At 39.5% G+C, this 23,270-nt stretch overlaps 1 long non-coding RNA gene across 1 annotated transcript; it reads right to left on the bottom strand.

Moving 5' to 3' along the window:
* Positions 1–3,196: 3,196 nt before the first annotated feature.
* LOC142038430 (uncharacterized) lies at positions 3,197–4,030 on the bottom strand. Its single transcript, XR_012652576.1, has 3 exons — positions 3,923–4,030; positions 3,697–3,817; positions 3,197–3,470 (listed from the first exon to the last, which is right to left on the bottom strand). It is a non-coding gene; the product is annotated as an uncharacterized LOC142038430 (long non-coding RNA).
* Positions 4,031–23,270: the final 19,240 nt, after the last annotated feature.

The raw sequence follows: 23,270 nt of genomic DNA on the forward strand, positions 1-23,270 counted from the left end.
ATAAATCCTGTTTTATTACTACTTTTTTCACTGTTTGCTTCTTGTACATAATTACCTAGTTCTGTGTTTTTCTACGAGTGCTATGTAGATATCAGGGAAGTCTCAAAAGGAGTTATTTTTTTGGTCGAGAGCTGAATTATTTCCAATGTTACGGATTAATTTTGTATGAGGAATGAGAAAAACAATTGCAAACCCACAAGAATAAGAAGGACATCTCTCAAGCCTTGGCTTGATCTTGGTGAAACTGCTTAGTTGCTGCTAATATCTTTACTTTTCTGACATTGATTTACATTAGAATCATAGCAAAACAATTCTAGTTTAATGGATTAGCCTTCATTCCTTGATGCATTCTTAATCTAAAATTAATAGCACCCTCAGGTTACTTTGTTTTTCTACAAGTGGTTTGTATTAGCTTCAACATATTGATGTAGCTTCAATGCATTTAGCTAGCCCTCACTTTAATAAAAGCCAATTTAATGGTCACCCTACATCTATCTAAAGTCAAAGCCAGGACAGGAGATTTACAGAGACAGGGAACATAAGCAAAGTAGGAATGAAAAGTGGTAACTAAGGATCTGAGACTTCTCTTCAAAATAAGAGGGGACTACAAATAAACTGTGAAGCAAGCCATCCCAAACTCTTTGGACCCTAATGACCACTAACATCTCTTAAACATAAAGATGCGCTACAAGGATGTGTCCAACATCTTTAGTGGAAGAGTGCTCAAGAGTCCATGGTGTTGCTGTGGGATAAACTATGCCACAGAACATGATCCCATGGATGTCAATAGTTAGTTGATCTTATCAGAAACTATTAATCCCAGCTTCCCAGTCTGCAGGATGGAGTACCATCAGAGAAAAAGAAAATCATGTGATCTGGTAGTCTGCTACATATCCCAAGATCGGCCATTTAAAATGAATGCAAAACTGATCAGGAAAATGCATTTTTGGTCATCTTAGAAATCTCTAGTAGATATTATTGCCATGTATTTTAGGGAAGGAAAGAGGAAGCAAAACATTTGTCATTCTAAATGCCATTTGGCTTTTGAGAGGAAAAAAAGCACTAGAACAACAAGGAAAAACCCATCCAGAATAGAGAAATTATTTCAACTTTTATTGGGAAAAAGGTTCCAAAACATTTTTAACTTCACTGGTGTGGTGGTTTCAGCCCAGCTGGTAACAAAGCACCACACAGCTGCTTGCTCACTGCCCCCACCCCTGGCCACGGTGGGATGAGGAGAAAATAATATAAAGGCGGGCTTGTGGGTCGAGATAAGGACTGGGAGGGATCACTCCCCAGTTATGGTCACAGGCAAAAGAGAGGCTCAACTTGGGGAAGAAAAAAAATCAATTTAATTTACTACAAATCAAAACAAAACAAGGATATTAGGAAGTAAACCCAAACCTTAGAACACTTGCCCCCACGCCTCCCTCCTTCCCGGCTCAACTCCACTCCCGATTTTCTCTCCCTCCTCCCCCCAGCGGTACAGGGGGACGGGGAATGGACATTGGGGTCAGTCCGTCACACATTGTCTCTGCCGCTCCTTCCTCCTCAGGGGGAGGAGGACTTCTCCCTCGTCCCCTGCTCCACCGTGGGGTCCCTCCCATGGGAGACAGTTCTTCACAAACTGCTCCAATGCGAGTCCTTTCCATGGGCTGCAGTTCCTCACAAACTTCCTTGGCGTGCGTCCTTTTCTGTAGGCCGATCTTCAGTCACGCACTGCTGCAGCACGGGCTTTCCCATGGAGTCACGGCCATTTTGGGGGGCCTCCGCTCTCCTCCATGGGCTGGGGGGGGACAGCCTGCTGCCTCACCACGGGCTGCCGGGGCATCAACCTCCTCAGGCACCCCTCCTCCCCCTCCTTCCTCACCGACCTCGGTATCCACAGAGGGGTTCCTCTCACATTCCAATCCCCCCACTCACTACCAGTCCCCCTTCTTAAATCTGTTCTCCCAGAGGCACGACCACCATCACTGATGGGCTCGGCCTGGGCCAGAGGCGCGTCCGACATGGAGCCAAGGAAGCTTCTAGCAGCTTCTCACAGGAGCCGTCCCTGCGGCCCCCTCCCTTGCTACCAAAAAAACTCACACAAACCCATAACAACTGGCAAGATGCAGCTACAGACAGAAATGGCTGGTTTCTTGTCTCTTCCAAAGGGCAAGTGCTATACCTTTATTACAGCCGTTTCATAATGTCTGAGAAAATTTAAGTGATTATTTGTAATGGAAAACAAAATGTCAGACAGCTAGTGCTAGATTAAAAAAAAAGGAGAAATAAAAATATTTTTCAGAATGAGTTCTTCAACTTTTGTTTATTTGTTAAGGGAAAAAACCTGATAAAGGAAAAAATAGGGGGCAATTGTTAAAACCAATCCCATGAATGAAGGAGAAGGCCAAGCAGGGAAGCACACTAGCTTATGTAAAATTGCAGGGAACATGACTGGAGAAGCTGCTTCCCACCAGGCTCAGAAGCATCACTGGACAGGAATACTCTGCTTTCTCCGTCCCAGGACCTGCCAGTTGCTGATAATGCACCTTCCCTTTGCACCAGCTACAGCTGCACCTGTTTCCCTTGAAATCTCCTGAAACTCCCCACTTATCCGAATGGCTTTTTACATTCCTGTACCATCTGACAGCCAAGAATTTCTGAAACCACTCTAAAATGGTTACCAAAACGGATCTGACTCCCCTCCCCTCGCTTCTTTAGTGCGTTCGTGAACACAGGTAGGTGGATGTGCATCAGATGCAAACCCTCACCATCCTGCAGGATTATTCTCCTATAAACTGGTGTAAATCACATGGAGCTGAGAGATCATTGCTCCAGCTTTGGGCACATTGAAACTGTTCAAACTATTCAGATAGAAACCATGCTCCAAATTATAGGACTTCTGGCAGATCTTGTTAGCGCAGATGCAGAAGTCCTTCACAGACAGCTGTTTTGACATTCTGGTTAGGAAATGGATGCCACACGCGCAGAGCTTGGTGCACATGCTAGCTCCTTGGCAGAAGCACGCTCAAGTCCATCTGCTGTACGCGGCAACTGGCCAATTCACATTGCAGATTATAGGCTTCAGTTTGATAGAGGAACACAACAAAATCATATTTTAAAAAAGAGCCTGAGAAAAAAAAATGCTGTTGTGAGAGACAGGGGGAATACTGGCAATTAAGACCCTGAGAAATACTCTTAGTTTGTTTAATTTTAATTTTTTTTTTAAAGGAAGTAAATAATTCTGTATAAACACTGCAGTGACCAGGCATAAATGTAACACTTTCACCACGTGCAACTGTAAGCATGCTTGTATGTTATTGAAGCTTCATTGTATGTCTCTCTGCAGGAAGCTGCAGTTCTGGCAATGCATGTTAGGTTCTGGAGGAACACCACCTGAGGAGAACTTTTCATTCTCAGAACAAAGCTTTTTAAGAGCTGTTGGAGTTGATTCTGCCTTACTTCTCCAGGTACGTGTCAGAAGTCTATAAAGCAAAGAGTTCTGGTCAGTGAGTAAGTCCTACCAAACTGACAGAAACACTTACAGAAATAAGCTGGTAGGAATTACATTCTTTTGTCTGTTAAAGGCAACAATTCCTTACATTCATATCAACATTTTAAAGTAGTTATCTCCCCCCCCCCCCCGGAAAAAACCCCAAAAAACCCCAAACAAACAAAACCCAGTGACATCTATTATTTATAAAACAGTACCTGGATGCATTGAACTTTGAAGACATTCCAGGGAACAGGCTTCTTTCCCTGATAAACAGTTGATGCATATTATATACATTATATGTATATACAGTAAAATGAAGAGATGCAACTTTAAGAACTGAAAGGAATGACAACTCATGAATATGACAGGTGGGTGATATTTCGTACTTCTTTCTCAAACTGCTTGACCTGAGGACATGAAAACATGAGAATATTGGCTTACCTTAGGGAAAAAATGGTCAACAATAGCCACTTCTCCTTAACTTTCTAGTCCTTTTTCTTGAGAGAAACTAGACAAATACTTAAAATGTTTGAACCAAAAGATTCAAAAAGTATGAGATGAGAAGTAATAGGAAATAATTTGTCCTGGCTTTCAAGCCCATTTCATGGTAGGGAGGGAGAAACTACAGGAGGAGTAGTCAAAGCACTGAATTTTTTTTATTTTTTTTTTACTGTCTGCAACAGGGAAAGTACATAGTTATAGGGGAGCCATTAGCTTCTAAGAAAAAAAAACGATTAAAAAATTCCGCATACCATACTTGTGTGCTCTCTTTTAATTCCCAGGGAAACTCTAGTCTTTTCAGGGAAGCAGTTTTGCTTGCAGGGAATCTGAGATTTCAGAGAAACATCTTCACTTAATTACATAAGCATGAGAAGAAACTGGATTCAGTTTCTTTCAGGTCCCTAAACTCTGCCATCATATCTCTTATTTTCTTTCTGTTAATTTCCTGGAATGATGATGTGTCACAGAGCAACCTGTTCTTGTTGCCAGCAGCGATGGTTAAGATATTTCTTGCCAGCTATTGATTAATAGAGGAATTCTACCATTTTTCTAAATTGCTGTAAGACATTTACAGTAAATGCCTGTTGCTCTTAAAATTACTCTCCTTGATGGAGATTCTTTGCATGTATATGTTTCCTTTCAACTACCTCCCGTCTAGCCTGTGTTAGGGAAACAGGGATATGGCTCAAGAACACGCAGATTCTGATTTTTAAAAGAAAGATTGATGCTGATTTTGTTTTATTTTTTATATGTAAACATCTTGTGAGATGCCCAATTTAGGTAAATTAAAGGAGGAACTTCAAAACAGGAAAGCAAGCTGGCACTTAGGACACTTAAAAAAGTTACTGACATTCTACATGTGACAAGACTGAGGCAGAGATGCTCTGAAAAGACAATTGTAAATTGCTATTTGATTTTGCTCCAATTTTGTCATCATCCCCCAGGACTGACAGGGGAAGAAGTGGAGGATCAATATGACTAGTGGATCTCTTTCTCCAGTATATTGCCATCATTTAGCTAAAGCTGATAAATCCTGCAACCAAAGTGCCAAGAAGGAAAAATTAGAAGCCGTGAGACTTACTGCAAATTAGAATGAAGAACAACAAAACCAAAACACACACACAAAAGATGGTTTACGACATGTTTTGACACGTGCTCAGATATCACCAGGCATCCCACTATAGATGAATAGTCAGCAAAGATACTAATGTGCATACATGCCTAAGAAAATTTTTGAAAGTTATCAGTTATGTGTCATCAATGAAGAGGGGACAGAGCAGAAATGAGGGGCATGGTATTATTATTCCTTTTCTTCTTTTCTGGCTTGAAACACACTGAGCTGAACACAGACCTGATTATCTGTCCACTCTTTCTTTGGACCCCAAATTCCTTCCTTAACATCGAATTATCAATAGATCAAGAAATAATTTCTTAGACACACCAGGAGAGTGCCCTGGGAGCAGCACCACAAGCAGCCACACTACACAGCTGCAGCAGACCAGCCATGAGGTGCTGTTGCTATTTCCGCTAAAGAAAAGTTTCCTCTAAGAAATCACTGCAGGGATTGAATAGTGACAGGAGATACAAGTAGCGGAAATCAGACATCTATATGTGGCAATACCATAGTGGGGGCTTAATCATCTCTCTACTTATTTCAGCTGCCACACAGAGGCAACAGTGCACAGGAGAAACATCACTAACTGTCAAGATTTCAGACAAGTTATGATTTCTTTCTTTGCTTATACAGGCAAGTTGTGTTCTCTTCTCCTGAGCCAGGCAAACACTTTGCAGGGATTGTGCTCGAGTAAGAGTCTAGTCCCAGGGTCCCTGACCTGTGGGACCCTCCAGTCTAACTCATGGTCACAGGAAATCAAAGAAAGAAGAAAGCCAGGTATGATGTTTCTCTCACTACATAATTTGCTTTCCCTTGATGTCTGCATATTAATAAAAAATTATGTTGGCATGTGCTGTAGAAACTAAAATTTCCCCATACCTTTTCATATTCTTCAAATATAAATGATTGATTAAAGTTGGATGGTGAGCCCTGAAATAGTGCCCAACCCCAACAAGTCAAAGAAAAGACAAAAGCATTTCTAGGTCAAGATTTATCTCATCCTTAAATAAACACTGAAAATAAGTCAGATCTCCCCTTTAAAGTGTCAAATATAAAAGGAGCATAAGGCAGCAACTAACAGCAACAGACACCTGGCTGGTGGATGGTTCATGTTAGGGGAACCTATTCCCCCTATTCCTGAAGCAGTCATTCCAAGCCTAGCCCTATCAAGGGGACTTTTCAGCAGGTCACTTTTTCTGCTAGCACTTCTTACATGCCAGTGCAAATGTCCACCACCTATAAAACCACCTCACAGAAAGCTAACTTGGAGTCCTTTTAATTGCTATTAGCTCACTGAACTTGATGCAAACCTAATTTGAGAGGGACATACAAGACCATTTCTACTTTTTGCAGGGTATGTCATCTTGCCATTTAATGGTGTCTCTAATTATCCAACTGTTTTAGTTCTAACCATCCAATTTGGTAAATCATTCCATGGAATTACAATAGGAGTTACCTGGTATTTGACCTGTGATGGTGTTGACATCTTTGCTGAGCTAGAAAGGGGTTTCGTGTCAGCAAGAGCTTTTGTAGCAGCTATGGAAGAATATTGTCAAAATGCTCCATACCAGCTGCTGTGCTTTCCAGCCAGTAGCAGCTAATGCAAATTAATGTTTAAAACATGTTTTGATTTAATCAAATGGATGACCCTCCTACAATGTATTGCTTTCTGAAAATAGCTGAGCAACCATTATGTTTTATGTTAACTATTAAAACCTTATGGCTGCATTATATAGTTGAAGTCCAGTAAATAAGAATTTCCACAAATATTTATCTGGTTGAGCTCATCACCACTCTTGACAATTGAAAGGTAGAAATTCTTTCAGTTTGACAAACAGGAAATGAAGAAGCATAAATGCATTGAGCCTGTCATTTTCAAAAGACCAGAGTAAGTCTAATGCCCACACCTGGGAACCAGGCACTAACATTTTTATGACTTGTTGAAAATCCCAAGCCTATCACTCCTTTTTCTCTCAAACCACTGGGGATCAGCGATCCCCACTTTCCAGCTCATTTCCACTAACAAAGTGAGGTTGTACCACTTAGAGTAAAATGAACAATATAACACGAAGGAGCTTTATAGGAGTGGGCATACATCTTCATCAGTAGTCTGGTTTTTATGGAACTGACTAATGAAGACGGCACAGCTGCTATGCTCGGTGACACACAGCATTAGGTTTTTGGATATGGACATGTGATGTGTGATTTGGTTTGAGATGTGTTTCCAATAAGTTTTGGACAAAATCCTCTATTTTGCCTTCATCTTTTTGAAGCCAGATTCACACTGGTATAGTATAGAATAAGTTTGACCCAAACAGTCACTTTTTCTGTGGTCTGCTTCTCTGTATTCAAGCTAACTATGCTTCCAAGGTCTGACTTTATGAACATTTCAGGGAACAGATACACACGTACCTCCTGTGAAAGGCTGCATGAATTCTAGAGTGCTGCAAAACTCTTTAATATGTGGATTATGATCAGAATCAATCACTGGGCTATTCATCTGATGCTATTCAAAGGCATCATAAAGTATGCGAGTAACCTTCATTTCAGAATTTCAGTCAAGGTATTTATTGAGAACCATGCTGTATCTTCTGGTTTAAAAAATTTTTTTGAGGGATAGAGTGGGGCTATAAACCACCCTAGCCCCAAAATGGAAAAAGGCACACTGATAATGAAAGTGCATTTAAAAAAAAAGTGTAGTCTAAAAATCCCACAAATTCACAGATAAGAAATTCAATCTATTTAGGTGCTTCAAATGTCAGATTTCACCTTACACACAGCAAATAGCCCATATAACAGGTGACTTTAGGTACTTAAAGCTAGGATAAAACACAGAGACTAAGATTTTTCAAATGAAACCCAAGGGAAATCAGTGCCAATATTCCAATGCTTATTGGTGAGAGACAAATTCCTTCTGATTTTTTTCACTTTAATCTGACCCAGCCAAATAATGTCTGACAGTTGCTTAAAAGCTAAAAGCAGTGGTTTGATTGACAGAAGCACTAGGCACCCATGACTCTCAGTGAAGCCCAGAAGGGCTTCATTGATGAAGACCTTCTAAAACCAAGATGATAAGGGTCTCAATTGGCTCTTTTTTTAAGAATCTGCTCTCATTTTTGCATTTTAATTTTCATTCCTTACAGTAAACTTGATTCTCACTTGCAAAAGCCTTCTATTAATTAAATTATCTTTGGTTGAATAATCCTGCATTCCCTATCGTTCCCGTTGAAAGAAGGTCAGGCTCATATGGCTTTCTACTCGAGATTGGTCATGAATGAAGAATCTGGTACATGGTTCAAAAGTGGTTAAAGATTCTGGTTTGCCTTAAAAATCAGAAAATATTGCAGAAAATCATACCTGTTTTCAGAATGGAAACTCATCCCTGGTTTTCTAGAAGGTGGCAGCTGATCAGGCAAAAGAGAATAGAGTAAGTCTAATTCTAAGTAGCAGTATTATTATTTGAGCTTTTCATGGTAGGCAAAGGGAAAGCTACTAAAGATTGCCTGGAACTAGAAATTGAATTCATGAATTCATGTCAAAACATGACCCAAAGCCCCACTCATCCTAACTGTCCTTTGTGAGAATAAATTGGTATTTCTATAAGGCTTTGAAGAAAAATAGTGTAAGTGCTTGCAGAATTACCTCAGGAGAACAGGCTGTATCCTACTTCCCTTTCAGCTGCTAACCAGACTGTCTATAATGAAAACATACGCTCCCTCTAAAATCAGCGAGAGGTCCATGCCTCCACATAGGATTCACACTGCACCTACACTTCTAGTAAGGACTGGCTTCCTAACTTAGATTCTTAAATCTAGATGCCTAAAATCAAATATCTCATCCAAGACCTGAATCTGCGCCTAACTAATACTGTTAACCTAAAGGTACAGAACAGACAAGAAATCCAACCATCTCCATTTTACCCTATACAATTCCAAGATTTGACATGGGAAAACAATGTGGTAGTCTCCTTCCATTACCCATTATGCTCTTAAAATCCCAATACTTCCAGGAGTTATTTTCCCCCAAGCAGTAATCAGAACAGCACTGCAGTCCAGAGTTTGGGTAAGATGCAGATGTTAAAGTTAAACCACCTGGCGTCAGAGAAGTAGAAACATCAAGGGAGGAGACATCAAGAAGGGCCTTGCATCATTCTATCTAATTTTCATTGTAGAAACATAAACTTAAGTCTCAAGTGTCTTGTTAGGCAAGTTCAGCAAATGGGAAACTTGAGCAAATGATTTTCACTTTTGCTAGCTGAGATTGTTTTGGCATCTGGAAATATGCTTTGGATGATAGAAACATGGTTAGGAATTTGAACAACACCCCCCCTCCAGTCTTGTAATAGCCTCCTTGAGAAATGCCTTCAGCCTATTGCATTTGTATTACTGGCCTCAGATCATTTACAGCTAATCTTCCAGTGCTGTTAACAAAAGCTGGGTTAGCATGTTCAAATGTAAATAACATTTTTTTGATGTGAAATCCCAGTTTAACTACATAACAGACTTCAAAGCAGGTTTAACATTAGCAATGCCTGCCACACTGGTTATTAAACTGCTTTCTGTAAGAGTTATTGCTTTAATTTATTAATCTATTTTGGCTGCAGCAAGCCCCATTTCCCCTTCGTTTACTGAGATACTTTTTAAAAGAAAATATTTCAAAGATGGACAAGTGAGGTATAAACCAGCACATACAGGAGCAGACACAATAATGTTAACCTCGACATTGAGATGGGTGCCTTTATGTGTAGCCTGGTTACTGTGATCTCGGAGGGGTCTGGGTTAAGGTATTCAGTTCCGCCTCTGAGAAAGGAGGTTTCTTGCACACTATTAAGTTCAGCGAGAAAGTCCTGTGGCAAAGCACAGCTGGCTGACTCTTTCTCAGGAAAAGTCATCTGGGTGCAGGAGGGGATGGAATCCCAGCGTGGGAGTGCATTAAACAGCTCAGAGAAGAGTCTGTCAAGCTACAGAATATCCACAGGACATCAGAACATAAGACCCACTAGGGTATCTTCCAAAAGACTGGTTCTCTCAGACAGTTACAGCCAAAAAGTGAGAGAAGGGTGAGGTGAGTGAGGGAAAGAAAAAGAAGAAAAAAAAGTCCTACTATTGTTTCAATTTATATTCTTTTGAAAAGAATGATGTGATTGGTGGGTTTTCATGGTCTAATGAATTTCTGCAAAACACAAAATGTCCAAGCCCCTAGCTGCTAAGACACTTTTGACATATTTTGCTGTTGCAGTTTGTATTCTAACATATGTGCAGCAGCTGCTTCAAGCCACAGTCTTGAAAAACTCATACCTGTAACCAGTGGTTTCAGTCACATAAAGCTCAAAGCCATGTAATGCTCGAATTCATTCCTCCTTGCTCAGAAGCTCAGCTAAAGAAGCAGCAGCGTCCAACACAGCCTCAGGCTGCACAACAGTCTCTTAGTTTTAGATAAAACCCTTCCGGTGGGAGAATAAGTGCTGCAACTTTGTCAAACAGATCCAGTTAACGCTATCTTTATTTTCAGGATAAGGCTGCTGGAATTCACACACAACACCCAACCTCAAGAGAAGCAATTCTCCAGTTACTGGGGAGTGGCTTTTGGACACAACAGTGAGCAGAACTCCCCTAAAACCAGAATGGCATTGTGCTAACAATGTTCAGGTCCATCAAAAGTAAAAGCCCAGTTTGTAAAAATTACTTGACATTCACTAGAATGGTTTGGTTTTTTTTTTAAGATAAAAGAGTGCAGAGAGAACATAAGGGCAAAGCCAAAACATTTCATGTTGATATTTTTCAAATGGAAAATTTCGATTGCTTTGTATTTTTCTTTAATAGTGAGTTATACAGCATCTAATGGAAAATCAAAATAAAAACCAAAAAATGTTTCTTTCTGCCAATAAGAAAGAGATCTGCTTCCTCTAAAATATTCTTCAGGCTTTTCCTTCATGGAAAAGTCTGGTATTCGGAGGGAAAAGTGGATTCAAAGGAAGCTAATGTTTTGTAGATGGGAGTTCCTGTCCTCCACACAAACTGAGTGGTTAGAGCAATCCTCATCAAATCAATCAGAAATATGAAGAAATCATATTAGAACAGATCATTTCAGAAAAAGGCACTAGGTGGTATATTCATGGTTTTCACTGCAAAGCTTTCCTGCACTTCAGAATGAGACAGTATATTGTAACACGTAGGTTTCCATGGCAAACATCTAATTTCAATATAAACAGAGTATGCTAAAAACATATCTTGCTGGTAGCAGCTAATGCCCAAGGGCTATAGAGATCACTTTCCTCTTTTCAAACTACATTCACAGTTATTTATTATAAACAAATATTAGAATGGATGCATAATTGTAAACTTCTTAAACAAATCTCATCTACATTCAGTAGTGCACAAAAGCAGAGAAATTCGCTGCATTATGCAAATATGCATTTTTTTCCAAATGTATTCCACCTTCTTCTGAATAATTCCCAAGAATGTTTGCTTAATGTGGTAAGCTGCATAAGCAGAACCAACTTATTTGTATTATTTTGTACTAATCTGCAACTTTTTAGCTCCTGCATCTGCCTTGCTACCATAATATTAGTATCAGTGTACCTGAGCAACATCAAAAAATGTGGGGTGCTCCACAGAAGGTGGACAGTCTAGATGGAGCAAGAACATTATCCTATTTAAGACAGACTACTCGACTGAAAGGAAGGAAAAAAACCAAAGGCTCACAAGTAAGATGCACACAGTGCCTTGTCTTTTGCTTATTTTAGGAAATACACGCAGAGAAAAAGAATTATGTGATTAATTCAACTTCATATAAAACCAAATTCATTACAGTTCTTTCTCTGTATTCTTGTGTGTGGAGAAACTACAGTTTGCACAAACTAACACAACAGGTTGGTTGCACAGCGACTACCGAAACACAAGCCTTCCCATTTTTAGGTCAACATCATACCTATTGAATCATGTCCCATCCCACAGGTAACAATATTGAATTTTATTTTTGTTTGTATGGTACTAGAAAAATTAGGATCTGCTCAATTTAAGGCAATGAATTTAGTTCAGATCTCAAATAGTTTTTTACTTAGAGCTCCAGAAATCACAGAAAACACTTTTAATTTGCACTTTTACACACACAAAAACCCACACCAAACAGCAGACGGAATGATTATGTGCAGATTTAAAAAACAAAACAAAAACAACAACAACCAACAAAAGGAGCTTCCATAACTCTCGTAGACATAAGCAGCAGCTAAGTCTATTTAGCTTCATGGATGAATGACTAAATTGGATTGGGAAACCGCAGTTCAAAAAAAAAATTGAGGACAGTTTCCAGGCTACTCTTCAAAACTTGTCTCCCTTTTTATTCATCACAACCATCAAAGACTTATTTTTCCTTGCCATTTTCTTCACCAACCTGGAAAGTTTTGCCTATTGATAAAGACCCACATTCTGCTTCTCTCCAGCTAAAATACTGGTATTTCTGAACAGAGCAGCATCATCCCAGGGAGCTGAATGAGAGAGAGACATGACAGCACAGACTAAAAAGATGATTTTTGCTCCACTTCCAGTCCTAGGGCATCATTCTGCTCACTGCTGGAAAGAATGGACACCAGTGGAGAAAAAAGGATTAAGAAATCAAGCAGAATATTTAATACAGGACCAATTTTCAAGCAACTAATTTATTCCAGCATTCAAGACTGCAAAATGGAAATAAGATAATGAAGGAAGGAAATACTTGAAGAGATAAGACAGCAAAACTAGTCTGAGAAAAGGTGCCTAGCCAATGTGATGTGTTATGTTAGTGTATTTCATCATCAAAAAACAAAAAAAGTTGCATTAGGCTCATTATCACTGTTGGCCTTTATACATAGTAAGATTTCACAAGTATGTAAATGTACCACTGATCACTTTTTTTTTTTTAATCTGCTGTTACTACTGTCAACATTTCAGCTCATTTGTGCTCCTGTTTGACAGCAGTACCTAGAGCTGGTCAAATACTGCAAAACGGTGTTTACAAAACGGTTGTATGAATTCTGAGCAGCTGCTTGGTTCAACAATGTTTGTGCCCCTTGTTGTTCATGAATATTCAAGGGAACATGTTTTTGTTTGCACAAATGGTTGGGGAGTGGCTGTTCCTGTATGAATATATTCTCATGCAAACAAAGATATTCCTGTGGGATCAAGACTGTTTGCTAATTCACTACTAACTCCTTGTTATTCCCTTGTTAAAAAAGTTTTGGGCAGTTAGTCAGAAATCAGAAACGATATCACCTGACTCAATTAACCAGTTGGATGCTACCACACACAAGTAGTCAGCAGCAAACAGCAAAAGTAGCACAAAACTTAAGTACGGCAAGTATGGATTTGAGCAAAAAGATTCATGGAAAAAATTCAAAGCTTTTTGTGAGCAGAATAAAAGAGTTAAATAGTGACTACTAGTCAAAATGAATAACCAGCCTGGTGCTCATAATGCATCTCAATTTGAAATCAGGTAACTGTTGTTAGCATATTCAGGAAGGAGGGAGAAAAAAACCAAACCCAAGCTAGGCTAGCAGATGTTCGCTTTCAGACTGCCTGCACTGTCACTATGTCTTAAACTAATCTTCTTCTGGGTTACATACAACACAAGAATCTTTTTTTCTTTAATGTTTCTTCCAGCAGGAAAAAAGCAGATAAATGATGTATCAATGAATCTTGCTTAAAAGATGCATCAGCTGCAACAAATTTGGGCATGACTGCCAAATGTAGAGCAGACAGTAAGTAGTGTCGGCTACTGGTTCTTTGCAACGAGGTTCGGATGTACTGCTTTGCCTGTTTTGTATTCAGCAAGTCACAAACAGCTTTTGACTGTTCTGAGAGTTAACCCACTCACTCACTCAGCAAAGATGAACGTATGTTGGGGAGATTCCTGCTGATCTTCAGACAAGATCCTTAGAACTTTGAAAACAGAGGTTATAAAGTGCCTAAATTTGGATGATTTATCACAAGTTTTTACTATGCAGGAAGCTGAACTTGAGAAAGAGAAAGACAAAACACACACTGAGTCTATTAATTATGTAGATGCATTTCTCATTTGCAAATGGGAAGGTAGCATATTTCTATAAATACAAAGAAAGTGGCACAGCATTATAACGCCAAGTCAAACATCAATCAGCATTAACATATTCATAGCTGGTCCTGGCTTGAGGGAAGGGATGGCAAAGATTGCCTCCTGTAGATACCTTCCGTTTTATTTCCTATGATTTCAGGAAGCCCTCATTTAAACAAACAAACAAACAAACAAAAAAAACCAAAAAACATGTTAATCTGTTGCTAAGCAGCAAATGAGCGGACCTAGTCATGTCCACATTTCACTTTGCTTTTTCCACAGTACGTAAAGTTTCTGCAGATCTAGGGTAATTACAAAGAAAGAAGCAAAACTCCACATTACATCATTTTTAGAACAGTACCAGTTTATCGTAACATAAAGGTTATTATGTCAGTGTTGCTCAGCTTGCAATGATTTTGAAAAGTATTGTTTATAAGATAGTAATCAAGTTGTTAGGGAAGTAGAATTAACTATATAAAACATATCTGCAATGGTACATTCATATGAAGCCTTATTGGCCACACAAAGCCTTTTTCTAGGTTTCTTCCTTCATGCTAGCATTTGTACATTGTGACATCCTCCTGGCTAAAGGGAAACTTTGAAGGGTCTTTCACAGCCCTGCAGAAAGCCCTTCTGCTAGCACATATCTGAATTTTAGTACACCCATCTAAAGATTATCTGAAAGAATTTAATGAATATTCTGGTTTCTGCAATTACATATTGTGATTCACACCTAGGGACTCCAGAGTACATACACATTGAGCAGAAATTAATATTTATTGTAACAAGCATAATTATTCTGAAACAAGAGAGGAAAAAAAAAGATAAGGAGATATTATTTGATTATTGACCTAACAACACTCAACTCAAAACCTAACTGCTTCACAGATTTCAGGGCATGGACTTATTTGTGAGGAAGATGGGACTTAGATCTCATATTCTAAACCAGACAATTTAGCTTAAGTGTTGTTCAAAATGTTCCAGCCTTTAAAGCGTGGATAGCATTTCAGCCTCAAAACTGGTAAGTATTCTTCCTCAGGGTAGACACTTTTATTAGTTTATTCCTTCCCAGGAGCTCCTCTCAGAGAATTTTACCCACTTACAGCAGACATTTCTGTTTGGCTCGAGGAAAAACTGGACAATGTTTTCCAACCTTTTAGCCAGATCTGGCTGGAGGAACTCAGCCCTGCAACTTCTGTGCACTCGAGAGGAGGGGAGTAGTGTTCAGGGCTTGCTAATCTTGTGCTACTGCAGCAGGTAGCACAGCAGCACAGCCACAACACTTTGCCTTTCTCCTTCCTCTCTCCCTAGTGCCGGGACTGCCGAGAGCAGAGCCACCCCTGCCATGAAGCCCTGAGCAACCCCAAATTCAACCTTGGTTAACCAAAAGCCCTAGTGGCTTTAGGTCAGCTGGCATACAACAAGGGTCCTGGGGCTCCATGATCCCCTTCCCAGCTCAGAAGTACTCTTAACATGTTTTCTGTTGTGGGAAGCACTGGCAAAGGCTCACGAGACTATTTTGAGGAGTTGAAGAGATGCTTCATCTGTGTCAACATCTTCTTTTCAAATCCTGCTTTGAATTTTTGCTCCCAACCTGCACAAAACAAGGCTGATGGAGAGGGACAGCAAGAAGCCTTGCTGTAAAACTGTGAAAACACAAAGTACTTGCACAGCTACAGCTTCAGAACAAACAGGCTGCTCTGCAAGCAGAGAATTAAAGAGGGCTGGAGTGCTCTGGACCTGCATCTTGGGGAGGGTTGTCCTCAGGTCTGATAAGGTGCCAGCTCCAATTGCAGGTTCTCCCTGCATTTGAAGCCTTCCTAATGCCTCTGTCTGTGCTGATTATTTTATACTAGAAAGGGTTCTGAGCTCTCCTTATAGCCTCTTCCTCAAGAGTGCTTGCAGCAATTTCTACCCAGCCACCTACTCCTACAAAATCCACAACAGTTAATTGCCTCTGAGACAGCCCTAGCCTTCTGCCAGTTGGGCTGAACTCAATGGACTCAAATCACTGAGGAGAGGAGCAAGGGATAAAGGAAGAGATGAGTATACCTTCAGTATTGGTTCTTTAGGAAAGGCAAAAAATAGAAACCTTGCCATAATAGGAAAAATAGATTCTCTACTGTTGTAGTAAATAAAGTCTCACAGGATGAAGAATAGCAGTATCAATTCCTATTATAACAAATTCAGCTGCGGGAGATTTAATTTTTATCCAAAGACACATCAGAGGAAATTAAAAGTCATTGATCTTGATCATCTACCTCCCTTTCTTCTCCCCCTCCCTCCTAGTTTTAAATTTCAAGCACTTACCAAGAAAATTAAACACAGTCATTAAGGAAGCCTAGAAATCACTTGCCTCTCAGCATCTTCTTATTTCCTAAAAGGAAGCCCATCAAAGAAGCCATTGAAAAGCAACAAAACATCCACCACCCAGCCCCCAAAACTTTCATTGTTTTGGGAAAGTTGTAGCTGGCTACATGCCTCTGTGCCCTCTTTAAATCAATTATTCACAAGTGTGCTGACCTTAATTTATTCCCCAGGGCTTCCTATGTGACATTGTTTAATTTGATCTTGTTACTCACTTATGGCAGATAAGAGGTTTGAAGATTTCTTTTTAATCTTTCTCACTCAAGAGACTCAATCCTAAGAAAAACAATGGTTTGTTTCTGAATTGTTTTTTATAAGTTGATCGAAAGAAGGAATTTTTTTTAGTTTTTGTAAAGTTAAAAAGTAGCAGAAAACAGAAAGGATGTCCCCCTTCTCCAAGCAAAAATCAAAGACTGATTTAAACACTAATGTAAATTTATAAAGTCAAACCTAAACCAGAACTATTTTCAGCTCTATGTCTTGAATTGCACAAGAATGCAATTTTAATAGTTACTTTCTAAAACTACTTTATCAAAAAGAAAGGTTGTCATGGAATATTTGCTCCTTTAGATAACTGCTGTGTGTACATTTCTTTTTTTTTCTGTCCTTACAAAAAACCTCAGTTATAGCACTGAACATTTGGGCAGGATCTCAAATTAACTGGAATACATATCCTTAGAGAAATCAGCTGTGCATTATAAAGTTCATGACAATACTAAAAAAACATTGTCCAGCTGAATATGCTTTTGCATTTTGAGTTCTTTTGTTCCCCTACTTGTTCCTATGAACATGTCAAGAAGAGTACTTTTATCAAATAAGGGGGAAAATGGGCCAGGTTGCTGAGAAACACCTTACACAGCAAGTTGGTAATAAAAATGGAACAGGAGAAGTCTGAGGATCAGATTTTCTCTTGGAAATTGAGCTGGATCATATTAGACCCAGATGATTGCATATGAACCTGAGAAACTTTTTTCTGTAATGCCATCAAATCAGGTTATTCCAGCTTCTGGCAACAGCAACTGAAAAAAAAAACCCCCAAAACAAAAAAGGCGTCTCATGTACAATTAAAGTGAAGAAGAGGAAAATGCACAGCTTCTGTTCTGCCTTTTACAGATGGATGTTTTTTTGAGGGCAGTACACTGGGAGATCTTGCGATACAGAGCAGCAGAATGTTTTTAAACTCTAAGCTAAAAGAGAAGAATTCCAATTGCACATTTGCCTTAGAAAGCTTTAGGGATTTTTGTAAGCAGCCTAAAATTATTTTATTTTTAATTACTTTGAATATATTATTTTGACTATTTTCAACTGCAAGGCTAAAATGTTTCTTTAATGCATGTGTGTTTTGCAGCTAGATACTAGGAAAAGTATAATTTTAATTCATTGTGAAAAATTAATACAAAATTGCATTTGAGACTAAAAATGACATTTTTTTCCTACTAAATTATATTGCGAGAATATGGCTGGAAACCCTTTGCATATTCAGTAGAAGGCTATGTAAGGTCACAGCTACTCACTGAAACAACAAAAATACCAGATGAAAATCCACAGAACATGGTCAAAACCTAAAAACTAGTACCAGTAGTGTGGCAATCACTAGGTTGTAACTAAATAGATGATTGAGGAAAACCAACTTTATTCTTTTGTCCCAGCAGCAATGCTGAGAAGTGTTTAAAGGTTGTGAAAAGCATTAGGTAGAAATCCATAATGCTGAACAAATATCAAGAGCTGTTCCAATCAAACAAAGGAGAAGAAATTTTAGTAATTTTTTGTCCAAATTACAAACAGCTACAGCTTATCTGCAAAGGAAAATTAAAGCTCAACATTTATTACAGCTAAAAATATAGAAGAAGCCTATAGCATAGTATCACATAAATCCAGGAAAAACGGCTAGGTACAATTAAAGGTCAGACATCACCAGTCTGCCCTCATGGAGACTCAGTGAGAATGAGGGACATCATTAACCAGGAAAATTCTCAGGGTCACCAAATTTAGAATTAATTAATCACAATATTAAAAAAATAATTTTGCTTCCTAATTAACCATGTTACAAGGCAGCGTCTTTGGTCTTTTATCTCAGGGACGTACTCTGATGCAGATGCAGACTCCCAAAGATCTTTTTGATGCTGAGATTACACTGACTTCAGTGGGAGTTTGGTTCTTAAATTCATCTGTATCCAGGCCTGAGTCACTAAGGACTTTGCATCCTTTAGGCAGATGCATGTGCTGGCTTGTTTGATTGTTATACAAGCAAGTGAAGTTAAAAATGTTGTTTTGCATGCAGGAATCATATGGAAGAACCTGGAGAGAAATTCTGTAAAAAATTTATCAAAACTGTTGAAAAATCACTATCTCAAGTGAGGCTTGGCTGCTCACCTTTCTTCTTTTTGAGGGCAAATTGGTAGAGAAATAAACAAATATTATCTGTTTTATCTTCAGGTTGGTTTTCCTCCTCCCCCAGAAGTGCAGTCTCTTACTGACTTAAAAAAAACAACTCCAAAACCCAAAGGGAAATGAGTCATCAACACAGCCCTAGCTTGAAGCTAGTTTTGATGGCCCTCAGAGGAATAACAGTCCGTATTTTGTCCACCAAAGAACCCAAGGACAAATATTCTAAAATTTTTGCAGCAAAGTCTGTCATTGAGAGGCATGTCCCCCTAGTCCGTTCATCCTTGGCCCTGGCACAGGCTGAGCGTGGGGCACAGGCAGGACCCTGAACATGAAGCTTCCTTGGAGAAACCTCCTGAGGCCTGATAGTCCTGCAAACCCCACTGTCAGCCCTAATCCAAGGCCTTGCTCAGGCTAGGATTGATGGCTAGACATGTTTCAGAGACAGGAGACTTTTTAGGTCCGCTCAATTCCTTCAGGTTTATCTGACTAAGGCACCAGCGCGAAGAAGGATTTGACCTACAAGTTCCTCCATTTGCCTTGGCCAAGGACCAGCCCGCACAAGCCTCCCCAAACCTTTCTGCTGATTCTCTTTGGCAGTGGAAGGAGATGAGAACAGCCTGTGTGATGTCCAGTGAGAGCTACTGTGTGAGTCCTCATACCAGCTCCCCCAGTTTACGTCCACGGTGCTCTCAGCCATGGCATTAGGAGTATGGGCAGGTCAGGGCACACGTGGCACTGAGAAGACACAGCCACCCCAGCACCTTTCATACAGTTTGTGGATGTGCAAACACACAGTCCTCACTGCAAAACCCACTCAAGAAACAGCAAAAATAGCGCAGGAACAAACCCACGTCCCAGTCCTTGCTTCACGTACGATTCTGTACAGGCAAGTGCAGTGCAGGAAACAACCAGCAAGGCATGGTGTCCTATAACATAACTGTGAAACTGCACTGCTGTTAAATGGTGGTTTGCATTGACTTCTTAGAATTAGCACCAGTTCCCTTCGCTGGATAACAGAGAATGATCATGGGAGAGGTACAGTTTTGTTCTAACACCTGGATTTTAGTAGTACATGTATTCAGAATTATTCCTTTGGAGTAAAAGGGACTCCAAACATCTAATTGTTCGGCTTTATTAACTAACAGATAATTACATATTAAAATGCACTGAAATGTCATTGTAATTTTAACATAAACTACAATGTAATTACAGTCTTTGTAGTGTAAAGTACGACTATAACACAGTAATGAATTAAAGATGAAAAATAAGTATATAGACTAGTTTGTATTTAGAGTAGACATCTTCATAATATTCCCCTGGTGGAGCCACTTTCAGGAATACAGCCTAACTTTCCTTCACACCAATTGGGTTCAGAGTGCCAGGTTTAGGAACCACCAATCTGTAAATAAGTAACAGAACAAGACTAGTGTTTTGGGCAGCCAAACACAATACATCTGTCCTATTGCCGGGTTCCTGAGCAGACCTAACAGGTATACTTGCTCCCTGCTCTGCATTTCCCCTTTGGAAACAGCTTCCTGGAGAATTTGAGGCTGGCAGTTTTCCCCACCACAGTGCAAGCATGAATGGAAACTGCTGGTGTAATAGCACTGCTTGTTAGGCAAACGTGTCAAATTTTATTCTTTAAGTGGAAGAGAGATTTAAAAAAAAAAAAAGTTGGGGTTTTTTTCCCATTTGGTATAAATATTCCAGTGTATCTCAACTAACTCTTCAGCTACAAATTCAAAAGATTTGCTTTGCCAAGAATTTTAACTGGTTGTGCAAATCTTTGCCATCTGTTGCACTAACTGCAGAGACAAAACCAGCATAATTTGCTATTGTAGCATAATAACATTAGATCGAAGATTTATGGGGCCTTGAATGTTCTTTACTCAGAGCTGTGTGCTTTTGTTGGCCTTTGCACCTATTCCAAATACAAACTCAAACACGAAGCTGCTCCCTCCCTCCACTGCATTCTCTTCATGTCAAACACAAATCCTCTAATATCAGATACAGTATCACTGTGCATGCAACCTCCAGCTTACAGTGTAACAAATCCAGGGAAAGGATGCTATTAAACTCTGCTATCTTGGAACACGTATAAATAATTCACACCTTTCCTATAAATATTTATCCCAGTAACCTCAATTGTCATTCAAATAAAGGTTAGTCTTCATCCATGTCCATTTTCCATATACCAACCAAATCACCTGAATTTTTCAACTGTCTTCTCGACTTAACTTATATTTTTCTTAAAATTCAGATGTACGACATGTTTTCTCATAGCAGTTAAACAAAAAGTCTCCTGATTTTCCTTCATCTTTTTCCTTTTAATCAGTGCTCATCCACTGGCTTCAATGGAACCACTGTGGGCTTACATGAAAATGAAAGCCAAGTCTGGGATTACATCTTTCTATCAGTGTCCCACAGTTTTAAATAAAAACATCAGGATATTATAATCATATCTGTAAGGTACAAACACATCTGAACTGTAACCCAGGAGATGGAAAATATCCATGAGCTTTCTACACCTCCCCTAAATGCTAAACTGACACAAATCTCTTATTTTCCACATGCAGCCTCCTCCATTATCTCTTGAAAAAGAGAACACCCATAAAAAAATAATCCTGAAATTTGGCAGCTTTATAAGCCCAAACTAGACATCTATCTCCTACCATCATCTCAGGAAGAAGGAAGGGGAAATGGGGAAGAGAAGCAATAAAAGTTATGAATGCTCATAAGCAAGAAGAGAGCAGTCAATCAGTTAGAAAATGACTCCCTTTAGGCTGCAGCAGTTTGGTTTTGCCAAAAAGTCATCGCCAAAAAAGCATCCTGGGATAAGAAAACTCCTCTAAGTGGCCAGCTTTTTGCTGAGGAGAGATATTATGAACCATAAAAATTATGTGCTGCTTCTGTTTCATGAACATTACATAATTGCTAGACTAAATAGCCAGAATAAACAGAGAACGGGCATTTTTACTAGGCTTCAGAAGAGTAAAACCATAAAGAAAATAACTCCATGAAATTTACAGGAGAGACCCATTTCAGACCATATGTTGGGAAGGATCTTCATCCAAATGTATGAGTCAATGTGTTAGCTAAGTGTTGCATGCAGAGTTCGTGAGTTTGGGACTGTTTGAGGTTTGGGTTTCTCAAAGCTTTCATGCTGGCCTGCTTTTATCCTCCAAAACATGACATATCTACCCGACTTTCTGCATCATGAATTTTTCCCCACTCTGCAGTGTGAATATGAGCAGAAAACAAAAAAAAAGATACTTAACTTGCTCATGGTATGGACACTTCAGCACATGTGTAATACTTTTTAAGCTCCAGAGCCTTAATTGCTTGATTTTGCAATCAGATAGAGCATAATTATAGCCAGGCCTGACTGTAATCTGAGTCTGTCAAGGTAGTCTGTAATCCAGATCCCTAGCTTTATTTCTCTATTGTCTTCTGACTAGACACTTATCTATTTATTTTTATGGTGTGATTTATAAACCTTATGGAATTATTATTTCAAACCTGCCTGTAGGCAACAGCTGTATGACTGCATAATTACCACTAAAAGATGGCAATGCTAGAAGAAGATCCTCTCATACAAAAAAAACCCCTCATCTGGCATAATCACTCATTTATTTGTTTAATAGATTAAATTAGTGAGAGAACAGAACACGGACAATAATGAGGGTGTTACAGATGAGCTTTGCTGCAGCACTCTGCCAAGCGCTAACCCCCAGCTCAGCATCCCCTGACTTGAACAGGAACTGCCAAGTACAGCTGGCCCAAAAATGATTGTTTTACAAAAACTTTCCAAAGCTTTAAAATTTGTTTTTCTCCCATACTGAACAGCGTAACTTTTCAAATATTTTTGTGAAACAAACTATTCAGGAATGTTCATTAGATATGAAAAAAAGAAAAAACATCAGGGGATTGATTTGGGAAATGTTTCTTTAAGCAATCACAAGACCTAGCATAAATCTCAAAACCTCATCATTAAATTGGGAGCCAGAGCATAAATGATGAGAGCACTTGGGTTATTTGGGGGCCACACGTAGGAGTCACTGCCTTGTCACACAACTGGATGCGCATCTCTCCTGCCACCAAAACGCTGGTGTCCTCGTGGCAGCTGTGAGTCAAATTGCTGGTGCTCAGATGGCCAGAGAAGGCTGAGGGCCAAATGTACCGTCTGGCCAAAGCTGATCGGAAGGCAGCAAGCTCTGTAACTTCTTTAAATGCAACAAACATTTTTAGAGAGAGGACTACATTACACTGAAAACAGTCTCACAACCCTGCTGCCAGCTCTGCAGGGACTGGGTGCCCTTGCAGCCAGGGCCCGTCCAACTGCCCCAGCCAGGA

Source organism: Buteo buteo, chromosome 13 (genome assembly GCF_964188355.1).
Source record: "Buteo buteo chromosome 13, bButBut1.hap1.1, whole genome shotgun sequence".
NCBI classification, from domain to species: Eukaryota; Metazoa; Chordata; class Aves; order Accipitriformes; family Accipitridae; genus Buteo; species Buteo buteo.